The sequence below is a fragment of the Cajanus cajan genome, chromosome 7 (assembly GCF_000230855.2).
Source record: "Cajanus cajan strain Asha chromosome 7, NIPB_CcT2T_4, whole genome shotgun sequence".
Taxonomy (NCBI): domain Eukaryota; kingdom Viridiplantae; phylum Streptophyta; class Magnoliopsida; order Fabales; family Fabaceae; genus Cajanus; species Cajanus cajan.
Window position 1 is genome coordinate 9,152,750 of NC_138523.1, and position 11,333 is coordinate 9,164,082.

Below are 11,333 nucleotides of genomic sequence, written 5' to 3' on the forward strand. Positions count from 1 at the left end.
AGATAGCTCCCACTCTTCATTTCTAAAGAAAGATTCCAAGAAGGAGGGAAAAACTTTTGAGAAAAAGAAAACTTTTGAACCCTCCAAGAATCTAGCAACAGAAAAAGATAAGGGAAAAGGGAAAGACACTACACACACTAGTTATAGGACTAGTGATATTAAATGCTTTAAATGTTTAGGGAGAGGCCACATTGCCTCCCAATTCCCCACAAAGAAGGTCATGATCATAAGGGGGCATGACATTTATAGTAGCCAAGATGAGACTACTACTTCCTCTAGTAATAGTGAGGAAGAAGCAAGTGAGCAAGAGGAAGGTGTAGAGTCTACTTTTCCTTATGAAGGGGAGCTCTTAATGATTAGGAGACTCCTCAACAACCAACCTAGTGATACTCTATCACAAAGGGAGAATATTTTTCATACTAGATGCAAAGTTTCAAACAATGCATGTTCTCTTATTGTTGATAGTGGCTCATGGTGCAACTGTTGTAGCACTAGGCTGGTTGAAAAGTTGGGTCTAACTACTATTCCCCATCCTAAACCTTATCAACTCCATTGGATTAATGAGGATGTTGACTTAGCAGTTGACCAACAAGTGAAGGTCAAGCTTTCCATTGGGAATTATGAAGACGAAGTGCTATGTCATATCTTATTAAGGAGGCCATGGCAATTTGATAAGAAAACCATGCATAATGGGCTTACTAACGAGATCACCTTCACACATAAAGAAAAGAAATTTGTGCTTCATCCTCTTACTCCTCAACAGGTGGCTGAGGATCAAGCACAAATGAAACTCAAAAGAGATAGTGAAAAAAGATTTTAAAAAAAAGAGGAAAATAGAGAAGAAAAAAAAAGTCCATGAAAACTAAGGATACAGAGGAATCTAGGGAGAAAGGAGTTCCCCCCCTAGAGGTTGTTACTCAAGAGAATGTAATTTCTAAACAAACCCTCTTGATTCAACAACCCTCTTACATCTTTCTCTGTAACTCTTTCTTGCACTACCACATCTAGCGGACATGAGACTTTACCTAAGGGGGTAAAAGCACTTTTAGAAGAATTTGATGATCTATTTCCTCCCGAGGGTCCAATGGGCCTTCCTTCTTCAAGAGGAATAGAACATCAAATTGATTTGGTGCTTGGGGCTACCCTACCCAACAGGCTTGCCTATAGGCCCAATCCCCAAGAATCAAAAGAAATTGAGTCTCAGGTCCAAGAGTTGTTGGAGAAGGGCTGGGTTCGAAAGAGCTTAAGTCCTTGTGCTATTCCAGTGTTGTTGGTTCCTAAGAAAGATGGCAAGTGGAGAATGTGTTGTGATAGTAGGGCCATCAACAACATCACTGTGAAGTATAAACATTCTATCCCTAGACTTGATGACATGTTGAGCTTCATGGAGCCATCATATTTTCTAAAGTTGATCTTAAAAGTGGTTATAATCAAATAAGAATTAAAGAGGGTGATGAATGGAAAACCGCTTTCAAGACCATGTTTGGATTGTATGAATGGTTGGTTATGCCTTTTGGGCTCACCAATGCTCCTAGTACCTTTATGCGTCTCATGAATCATGTTCTAAGGGATTACATAGGTAGATTTGTTGTAGTTTATTTTGATGATATTCTCATATATAGTAGGTGCCTAAGTGATCACATAGGACACTTAAGGCAAGTTTTCAATATTCTTAGGAAAAATCAACTTTTTGGTAATCTAGAGAAATGTACGTTTTGTGTAGATAGTGTTGTCTTTTTAGGTTTTATCATTAGCAAAAAAAGGGTTCATGTGGACCCCGAGAAAATCAAGGCCATCCAAGAATGACCCACTCCTAAGAGTGTTGGAGATATTAGGAGCTTCCATGGTTTGGCAAGCTTCTACAGGAGGTTTGTTCCTAATTTCTCCACACTGGCCTCCCCATTAAATGATTTAGTTAAAAAAAATGTGGAATTTATATGAGGAGAGAAACAAGAAAATGCCTTCCTAACCTTAAAGGATAAGCTTACCCATGCACCACTTCTAGCTCTACCTGATTTTTCAAAAACTTTTGAGTTAGAATGTGATGCCTTTAGAGTTGGCATAGGGGCGATTTTATTACAGGGTGGGCACCCTATTGCTTATTTCAGTGAAAAACTTAAAGATGCCTCTCTTAACTACCCTACCTATGACAAAGAGCTCTATGCTTTGGCTAGGGCCCTTCAAACTTGGGAACACTACCTTATTCCCAAGGAGTTTGTCATTCATAGTGACCATGAGTCACTTAAGTATTTGAGGGGTCAAGGAAAATTAAATAAAAGGCATGCTAAGTGGGTAGAGTTTTTGGAACAATTCACATATGTGATCAAGTACAAGAAAGGGAAAAATAATATTGTGGTTGATGCCCTTTCTAGGAGACACACTTTGTTGATCTCCCTTGGATCTCAAATCTTGGGATTTGATCACATTAAAGAATTATATTCCAATGACTCAGAGTTTAGTAAAAATTATACCCAATGCTTGGTTAAGCCTCAAGGAGGTTTCTATATTTCTGAGGGGTACCTATATAAAGAAGGACGAATTTGTATACCCCAAGGATTTATTAGAAAACTCCTTGTCAGAGAAAGTCATGAGGGTGGTCTCATGGGGCACTTTGGAGTTGAAAAGACTCTAAGTTTTCTAAAAGAAATTTTTTTTTGGCCCCATATGAGAAGGGATGTTGAGAGGTTTTGCTCTAGATGTATAGCTTGTTTACAAGAAAAGTCTAAAGTAATGCCTCATGGCACCTATACACCCTTACCTGTTGCTAACTCTCCATGGGTATCAGTATGGACTTTATTTTGGGCTTGCCCAAGACCCAGAGAGGCATGGATTCGATTTTTGTGGTAGTGGACAGATTTAGTAAAATGGCCCACTTTATACCCTGCCACAAAATAGATGATGCAAGCAACATAGCAAGACTCTTCTTCAAGGAAGTGGTTAGACTTGATGGTCTACCCAAAATTATTTTTTCAGATAGGGATACTAAGTTCCTTAGCCATTTCTGGAAAACTCTTTGGAGTAGGCTAGGAACTAAATTGCTTTTCTCTACTACTTTTCACCCACAAACTGATGGACAAATAGAAGTAGTTAATAGATCCCTATCTACAATGTTAAGGGCAGTCCTTAAGGGTAACCATAAGTCTTGGGATGAGTACTTGCCACATATTGAATTTGCTTATAACAGGGTAGTCCATAAGACTACCAAAACCTCACCTTTTGAGGTTGTTTATGGTTTTAACCCTCTTACTCCTTTAGACCTAATACCCCTACTAGATTCTTCTCATTATTTTCATAAAGAAGGGGTATCTAGGGCTGAATTTGTTAAGAAACTGCATGAGAAGGTTAACACTCATATACAACAACAAAATGAGAGAACTGCTTTGGATAGAAGCAAAGGAAAGAAAAACCTCATTTTTGAGGAAGGGGATTGGGTTTGGCATCATTTGAGAAAGGAAAGGTTTCCTTCTCAAAGGAAGTCTAAACTCAACCCAAGAGGAGATGGTCTCTTTCAAGTCCTCCAAAGAATCAATGATAATGCCTACAGGTTAGATCTTCCCAGTGATTATGGAGTAAGCAACATTTTTAATGTGAGTGATCTTATTCCCTTTGCAGGTTATGATGAGGAAGATGAACCTACAGATTTGAGGACAAATCCTTCTCAAGAAGGAGGGGATGATAGACTATGGGCCAAGGGCCCAATCACTAGAGCTATGGCTAGAAAAATCCAAGAAGAGTTGGACCTTGTGAAGACTAGTGGACTTGTCAAGCCCAAGGTATTCTTCACTTGGAATGCTCTATCATGAAGAGAAGACCTAGTTCTACTTGTATATATTGTATAGTTTTTACATAGCCTCTTGTATAGGTTATTTTTGCCTTTGTATTTGTGAGGCACTTTACTTGCTTTTTCTAGTGTTTGTATATTGTTTTTAAGGTAGGCTACTTGGAGAGTTTAGCTCCATTTAACCTCCCTAATTGATATATTCATTTTGTATTTTTTTCAGTAGGGAAAAAGGGGTGACATTTAGCAAAGCTAGGGAGTGTACTTAGAAATTGGGCCTAGGAAAATTTTTGCATATTGGACTCATTTTTCTCTTAATTTTTCATAGATTTGATTTAGCTAGGTTTAATCATCATTTGATGAACCTAACTAAACCAAATCAATAATTTTTGAAACCAATCAAAGGAGAAAAAGAGACCAAGGCCGCCTAGCTCTGTAGACCCCTAAAATTGTCCGGGTCGGAAATAAAGCTCAAAGACTCTCAAAGACCGAAGGAAAGTCAGCCGGAAGGACTCTTGGAAGACCCTAGGAAGATTCTTTTGTAGGTCTAGAAGTCTTAGAGTAGCTTAGAATACGGGTGTGCGAGGATTGGAGCTCAATACACCCTCCCAGAGGTTCAGTACGGCCGTACTGAGCCATTTGAACTGCAATACGGCCGTAGTGAACTCAATACGGCCGTACCGAAGTTTTTGAACTTCAGTACGGCCGTACCAAATTCAATACGGCCGTACTGTAGTTCAAAATGGCTCAGTACGGGCCGTACCAAATTCAATACGGCCGTACTGTAGTTCAAAAACTCAGTACGGGCCGTATTGACCTCCCAGGCCGTATTGCGCCTCAATCCTATAAATAGGACGTCATTGGCACGTCCTCCCACACTTTTTACTGATTCCTCAACCCTCCTGCTGAGTATTCTTGGGTTTTTGAGCTCTTCTTTGCCCTAGATATCTCTTCGGGAGTCGATCCGACGAAGTTCTTGAGTCACGAGCCATTAGCTTGAGATTCGAACAAGTCGAAGGGAAATCTCTTTGATTTCCATAGTAAAAATTTTGTCTTTAGGGGAAAGGAGCGAGCGGACGTGTAGTGGGAAGGAGCGCCAAAAAGCCTCCTAACGTTGTTCATATATATATAAAAGCCCACTTCGGAGGTTTCTTTCTAAATCCTTTCTTTTACTGCTTTTATTGATTTTTTGTTGCATTACATGTTTAGAGCTTTCATCATGTAAATATTTTATCTATAATCGTTTCTAATAAAAAGGGGTAATTTAGTAACTTTATACTATTATTTATGAAATAATTCGTCATAGGGAACCCAAAAGGGGCGTTGTGGGGTGCTAACACCTTCCTCGAACGCAACCGACTCCCTTACCCGACTCTGGTTGTAATGGCCAAAGTTGATTTACGAAAATCAATTGCCTTATATCTTTTTCCAATGTTTTGAGTAAAATATTGGTGGCGACTCCAAGAACCCTTCTTTTTACGAAAACCGCTAATCCATGGAGGGTCCCGCTTGGGATTAACATGGATTGGTGAGAGCCATTTAAACAAAATTGTTAGCTCGATGAGGTCTCAGTTTGAGAATAAGTCGTTCTAACAATCCAACATTTTCCAAAACTTTAAAAAGAGTCCAACCATCGTCGCGAATGCCAACGTCCATTTTAGCGGGTGGCGACAGATGGCGACTCCACTGGGGAAGCCTCGAGAGTCAGTCCCATTTAGTGATGGATTGTTTCTAAAATAATAGTTTAAAATTACTTCATTACCCCTCGCTTGTATGATAACATGTTTTACCTAGTTGGCTTCAATAATTGTTGGTGTTTAAAATTTTTGCAATTGTTTGAAATATAAACTGCACACGAACCTTTGCACACAACAATTCCCTCTATACCCGGGGGCATGAGTGGAAAGCCATAGGGAGTGGATGTTAGTACGGCCGGTTGTCGAATGGGTCTATAGGTACCCGTAGACCGTTGTCGGAAAGCATCACTCAAGGTGATAACCATGAACTCAAGTCCGACAGTGCGTTGGAACTTTCCATCGACTTACGACGAGAGGAATTGGGTCCCTATAATGGGGGCACCTTGGGGGCCTCAGACCAGTGAGAACAGTTAGAACCTCCTTGAATATGCACTTTTCTGCAGGATACCCCTACCTCGTGATTCGCTCGTGACTGTTCGTGGATGAGTGAATTGTTTGTGCATCATTTATGTGACATTGTTTGAGCATACATTGCATTCTTTAAACATACAACATTCCCTTTTTTAAAAAAATAAATAAATAATAAATAATAAAAATAAATAGGAATAAGAATCTTCCATTACATGGTGTTAACATCTACCTTCATCACATTCATATAGGTAGTTTCCATTTTCACCCAAAAAATACAAAAAAAAAAAAAACAAAATACCCAAAAAAAAAAGAAAAAGGGTTATTTATCTAAACCAAGCAATATCATGCATCATCTTAGGAGCATCTTGAAAACATGATAATGCTTAGTGGAATAAACACAATGCATGCATATTCAACGCCATCATCTCATATCATGCATTCTTATCAAAGATCATGGAGGGATCTAGGTTTACATTTCATACATCCCTCCTAGTAATTCATTAATAAACATTAATAAAAAGAAAGGATTAATCGATGCGTATGTTTAGAATGGATCGCACGCCGTTTGTTATTAAGTGTAAACCAACAACCGCGCCAAGCGAATGCACATCAACTCCGTTGTTGGTAATCAAGACGAATAAAGGGGAAGGTCCGACACCGTTAAGGATCACTGCTCCAAGACCTTTTCCCTACGAATCGAATAAGGCTGTGCCATGGATATACGACATCCATTCTTCTGCCGACAGCGATATCTCTAACATCGCTGGACTTGGGGGCATGACTAGGAGTGGCAGGATCTACACTCCCGAAGATCTTCGTGATAAAGCTCCCAAGAATAAAAGAAAAAAAAAAAAAAAAAAAAACCGAGGAAAATAAAGAATCCGAGGATAAAGATCAAAGGACGAAGAGGAACCAAGATCCTTCTCGACGTTCTTTAAGCCAGATCTTTAGGAAGGCCGGTTCACAAGCGTCAAGGCCGGTCGTCGTCATCAAGTGCTCTTCTCCTTCCGATAGGGATGTATAGACCTGATGACTGTTAGAGATTACTCCTCGGGGACAGCCCGACCCCCGAGCCTCGATAGGGCACATGTTTCCACTATAATTATAATAAAATCGTTCTCTATTCTTTCTTATTGCTTCTTTTCTTGCTTACAATAAATTTCTAGACCACATTATTCTTAACCCTGTTTGAATAAGCATGAATGAAGTTGAAATTGTCTTAATAACAATAAACCCGCATCATTTTTATGCGAAAGTGTGTGTGATAACTTGGAGCACCATTCCTTGGCCTCGACAAGTGCCATCATGGATAAAAAAAAAAGAATCCTTTAAAGAACAAAAATCATAAAAACAAAAAAAAGGCTCCGCAGGAAACCCAAAAAGGGGGCTGCGCAAAAATAAGAGCAAAAGACCCGCTAGGAATCCCACGAAAGGGTGACCTAGGCAAAAGTTAGGGTTGCGAAAATAAACAAAAACAAAGGTCCGCTAAGACGCTACAAAAGGGTGTTTTAGGCAAAATAAGGATAATCAAAAAGCGAAAATAAATCAATGATGGTACCATGAGCTGAATTAAAAAAGAAAGGTTCAAGGAAACTATCTAAGTTGTCGAACCACAACGTCAATAACAAGACTTCCTTAACTTCACAAGTGTTTAATCAAACAAGCCTAAACACATAAGCCTACCTTGGCCAGCCATTCTTACAAAAACCATTTTCGAAAAAATAATCCCCTCTAAAACACAAACTTCTGAACAAAAAATATCTTTCCCTTCTTTTCTCTTGTCCCAAACGATTTTAGAGTAATCTAGCGGAAACATGGAGATATAGTGGTCAGTAGGAGGGTTGATACATCTTCTAAAGGAAGGGAAGGATCACTGGGTTGATGACACCAATCTCAATATAACACGCATCATTCCTCGGTTACAGAAATCGGCAGCGCACAGCCCGTCTAGAGGAATGGCAAAAATCCAAACAGAGAAACGCATCAGTTAATTCTTTTGAAAAAATAAATCAAATAGAATTAGGTGCATCATACTGCATACATGCATACAGATGATAGGTGTACTGGAAGATCACTTATTCTCTGTTTATCAAAAAAAAAAAAAAAAAAACTCAATACGGCCGTATCCAATTCAGTACGCCCGTATTAAAATTAGGGTTATGCACATATTTTTAACTCAATACGGGCGTACTGAGTTGAATACGCCCGTATTGGCCATAACGGTCACACCAATACGGGCGTATTGAATTCAATACGGCCCGTATTGGCCCCTCCTTTTGTACATTAACGGGAAGGTCAGTAAGGCCGTATTAAATTCAATACGGGCCGTACTGACCTACTTTTTTCTATAAATACGTCCCTTTCCCCTCTCATTCTGCACAGCATTCTCATCTCTCTGCATACCTTGTCTGTGAGTGAGTCTGAGATCCCCCTAATTCTGAGAAATGACCGAGTCATCAAGAAAGAGACAGAGGGTCCCCGCGCAACTCGAAATGACCGCGCGGCATCAAGAGAGGCTGGAGTTCCTTGAGTCGTTCATCTTCCAGTCGTTGAGGGTGCTCGACTTCACCATCCTCCGGGCAATGGAATGGGAGGATGAGGTCAGAGGCTACATCAACGCCATAGGATGGGGGTTCCTCCTTGATCCCCACCCTCAGATCTTCCCGACTGCGACGAAGGAGTTTCTGGCTACCGTCGGCGTCACAGAGTCGACGAATAGCTACGGTGTGACGGTCTACTCGGTGGATTTCTGGATGAAGGGAGGATACCGCTCCCTGACGTTGGATGAGTTCAACGTCCAGGCTGGCTTCTTTCAGCGAGCCGATCAGCTGGAGTATCGGGACGCCGTCTGCGAGTGCCCCGATAACCTGACCCCGACCGAGATGTGGAGAGAGGTCACGGGTCAGATGGATTACCACGCTGGAGTGAAGGGTACTCGGCTCCCGACTGCGCTCCGGATCTGCCACAAGCTGATCACCGGCTCCATCCACGCCAGACTGAAGAGCCCAGAGTCAGTGACGCGGCAGGATCTGCTGGCTCTTTACTGCATGGTCACCGGACAGAGGGCCAACCCCGGATTCTTTTTCCTCGAGCATATAAAGAATCTGGGGGCAAGAGAGGGTAGCGACGCTCGGCGAGGATACATCATGGTCTCCACGCTCCTTTCACGACTCGCCGAGACTTGGGGGTGCCCCGATGGCGTAGATGCAGGGGAGTTGGCGCCCAAGCCCATCAATGCTGCCACCCTGATCAACATGAAGATCATTGCCAGGGCAGGGAGACAATATGTACGAGCGACCACCCACGACACCTTCAGCGAGCTCTTTGAGAACATCGAGCTCCCAGGTGATGTGGACCCGCAGCCAGAGGCCGACACCTCACAGCAGGACAGGGCCTACTTCGATGCTCGTTTCGATGCATTGCAACAGAGCATCGACACTCGATTCGACACTGCGCAGCACAGTATCGACGCCCTCAGACAGGATTTTGACAGCCTGTCAGTCGGGCTGCATCGTCGCTTCCCAGACCCTCCACAGGATCCGCCGGCAGAGGAGTGAAGACCGGCCTCTTTTTCTTACTTTTGTTTATTTGATGGATCGGGCTGTGCCCCACTTTTCATTATCATTGTACAGACTTAATTTCATGAAATTCTCCACTTTGAATTCAAAGTTCTTTAGCCAAAAATCGACAAAAAAGGCAAAAATTCAGAAAATCAAATAATTGTCGCCACCGGCCCGAAACGGGCTTTCGGCATTCGCGAAGGATGGTTGGACTCTTTTATTTGTTTAAAAATATGGATTGCTAGAATGACTTATTCTCAAACTGAGACCTTGTCAAACGAGCAATTTTATTAAAAGGCTCACCAATCCATGTTAATCCCAAGCGGGACCCTCCATGGATTAGCGGTTTTCATAAAAAGGAAGGGTTCATGGAGTCGCCACCAATGTTTTACTCAAAACATTGGAAAAAGAAGTTTAAGGCAATCGATTCAAAAATCGACTTCGGCCATGACAACCAGAGTCGGGTAAGGGAGTCGGTTACGCGTGGGGAAGGTGTTAGCACCCCACAGCGCCCCTTTCGGGTTCCCTATGACGGATTATTTATTAAATAATAGCGTAAAATTACTAAATTACCCCTATTTATTATAAACGATTATAACTTAACTATCTACATGATGACAGTTAAATATACACACAGAAAGCAGTAAAAGGAAGGTCTTAAGAAGAAACCTTTGAAGCGTGCTTTTATATTCAAGTAAAACTGGGAAGCTTTTTGGCGTTCCCTCGCTCTACAAGCCCGCTCGCTCCCTCCTAAAAAATAATTTTTACTATGGAAATCTAAAAGATTTCCCTTCGACTAAGTTCGAATCTCCAAGCTAAATGCTCGGAATTCCAGAACTTCGTCGGATCGACTCCCAGAGAGATTTCTAGGGCAGAACACTGCTCAAAAACCCCAGAATACTCAAGGAGGGAGTCAAAACTGTGTGAAGAAGTGTAGAATGACGTCCAATTGACGTCATATTTATAGGGATGAGGCGCAATACGGCCTCTGGGGGTCAATACGGTCCGTATTGAAGTTTTGAACTACAATACGGCCGTATTGAATTCAGTACGGCCGTATTGAAGTTCAAAAAACCTCAATACGGCCGTATTGAGTTCAGTGCGGCCGTATTGAAGTTCAGTGCAGCCGTATTGAGTTCAGTGCAGCCGTATTGAAGTTCAGAAACTTCAATACGGCCGTATTGAGTTCAGTGCGGCCGTATTGTAGTTTAAAATGTTCAATACGGCCGTACTGAACTTTTGGGAGGCCGTATTGGGCTTCATTCCCTCCACTTTCTTATTTTTTGCTACTCTAAGACCTCTAAACCTACAGATTGTCATCCCACGGTCTTCTAAGAGTCCCTTTAGCTGACTTTCCTTTGATCTTCGAGAGTCTTCGAGTCTTATTTCCGACCCGGACAATTTTAGGGGTCTACAGCTGCCCCCCCTTTACTTAGTCAAACGGTCTTTTTGGTGTATCGATTGACAAGTAAAGGAGTTGACCCAATTGTCCGGGGAATAAGCCATCCTTCCGACTTGTAGTGTCGTCCGGTGGAAAATTGTTGAGTAGCCTCTCCAGGTTGAGTATTAGTCGTCGCCTCTCCAGGCTCATTGCATACCTCGGTGCTCTCGACAACTGGGTAGCTGAGTACCGCCTCTCCAGGCTTGTGCATACCTCGGTGCTCTCGACAACTGGGTAGCTGAGTACCGCCTCTCCAGGCTTGTGCATACCTCGGTGCTCTCGACAACTGGGTAGCTGAGCATTGCCTCTTAGGCTTGTGCATACCTCGGTGCTCTCGACAACTGGGTAGCTGAGTATTGCCTCTTAGGCTTGTGCATACCTCGGTGCTCTCGACAACTGGGTAGCTGAGTACCGCCTCTCCAGGCTTGTGCATACCTCGGTGCTCT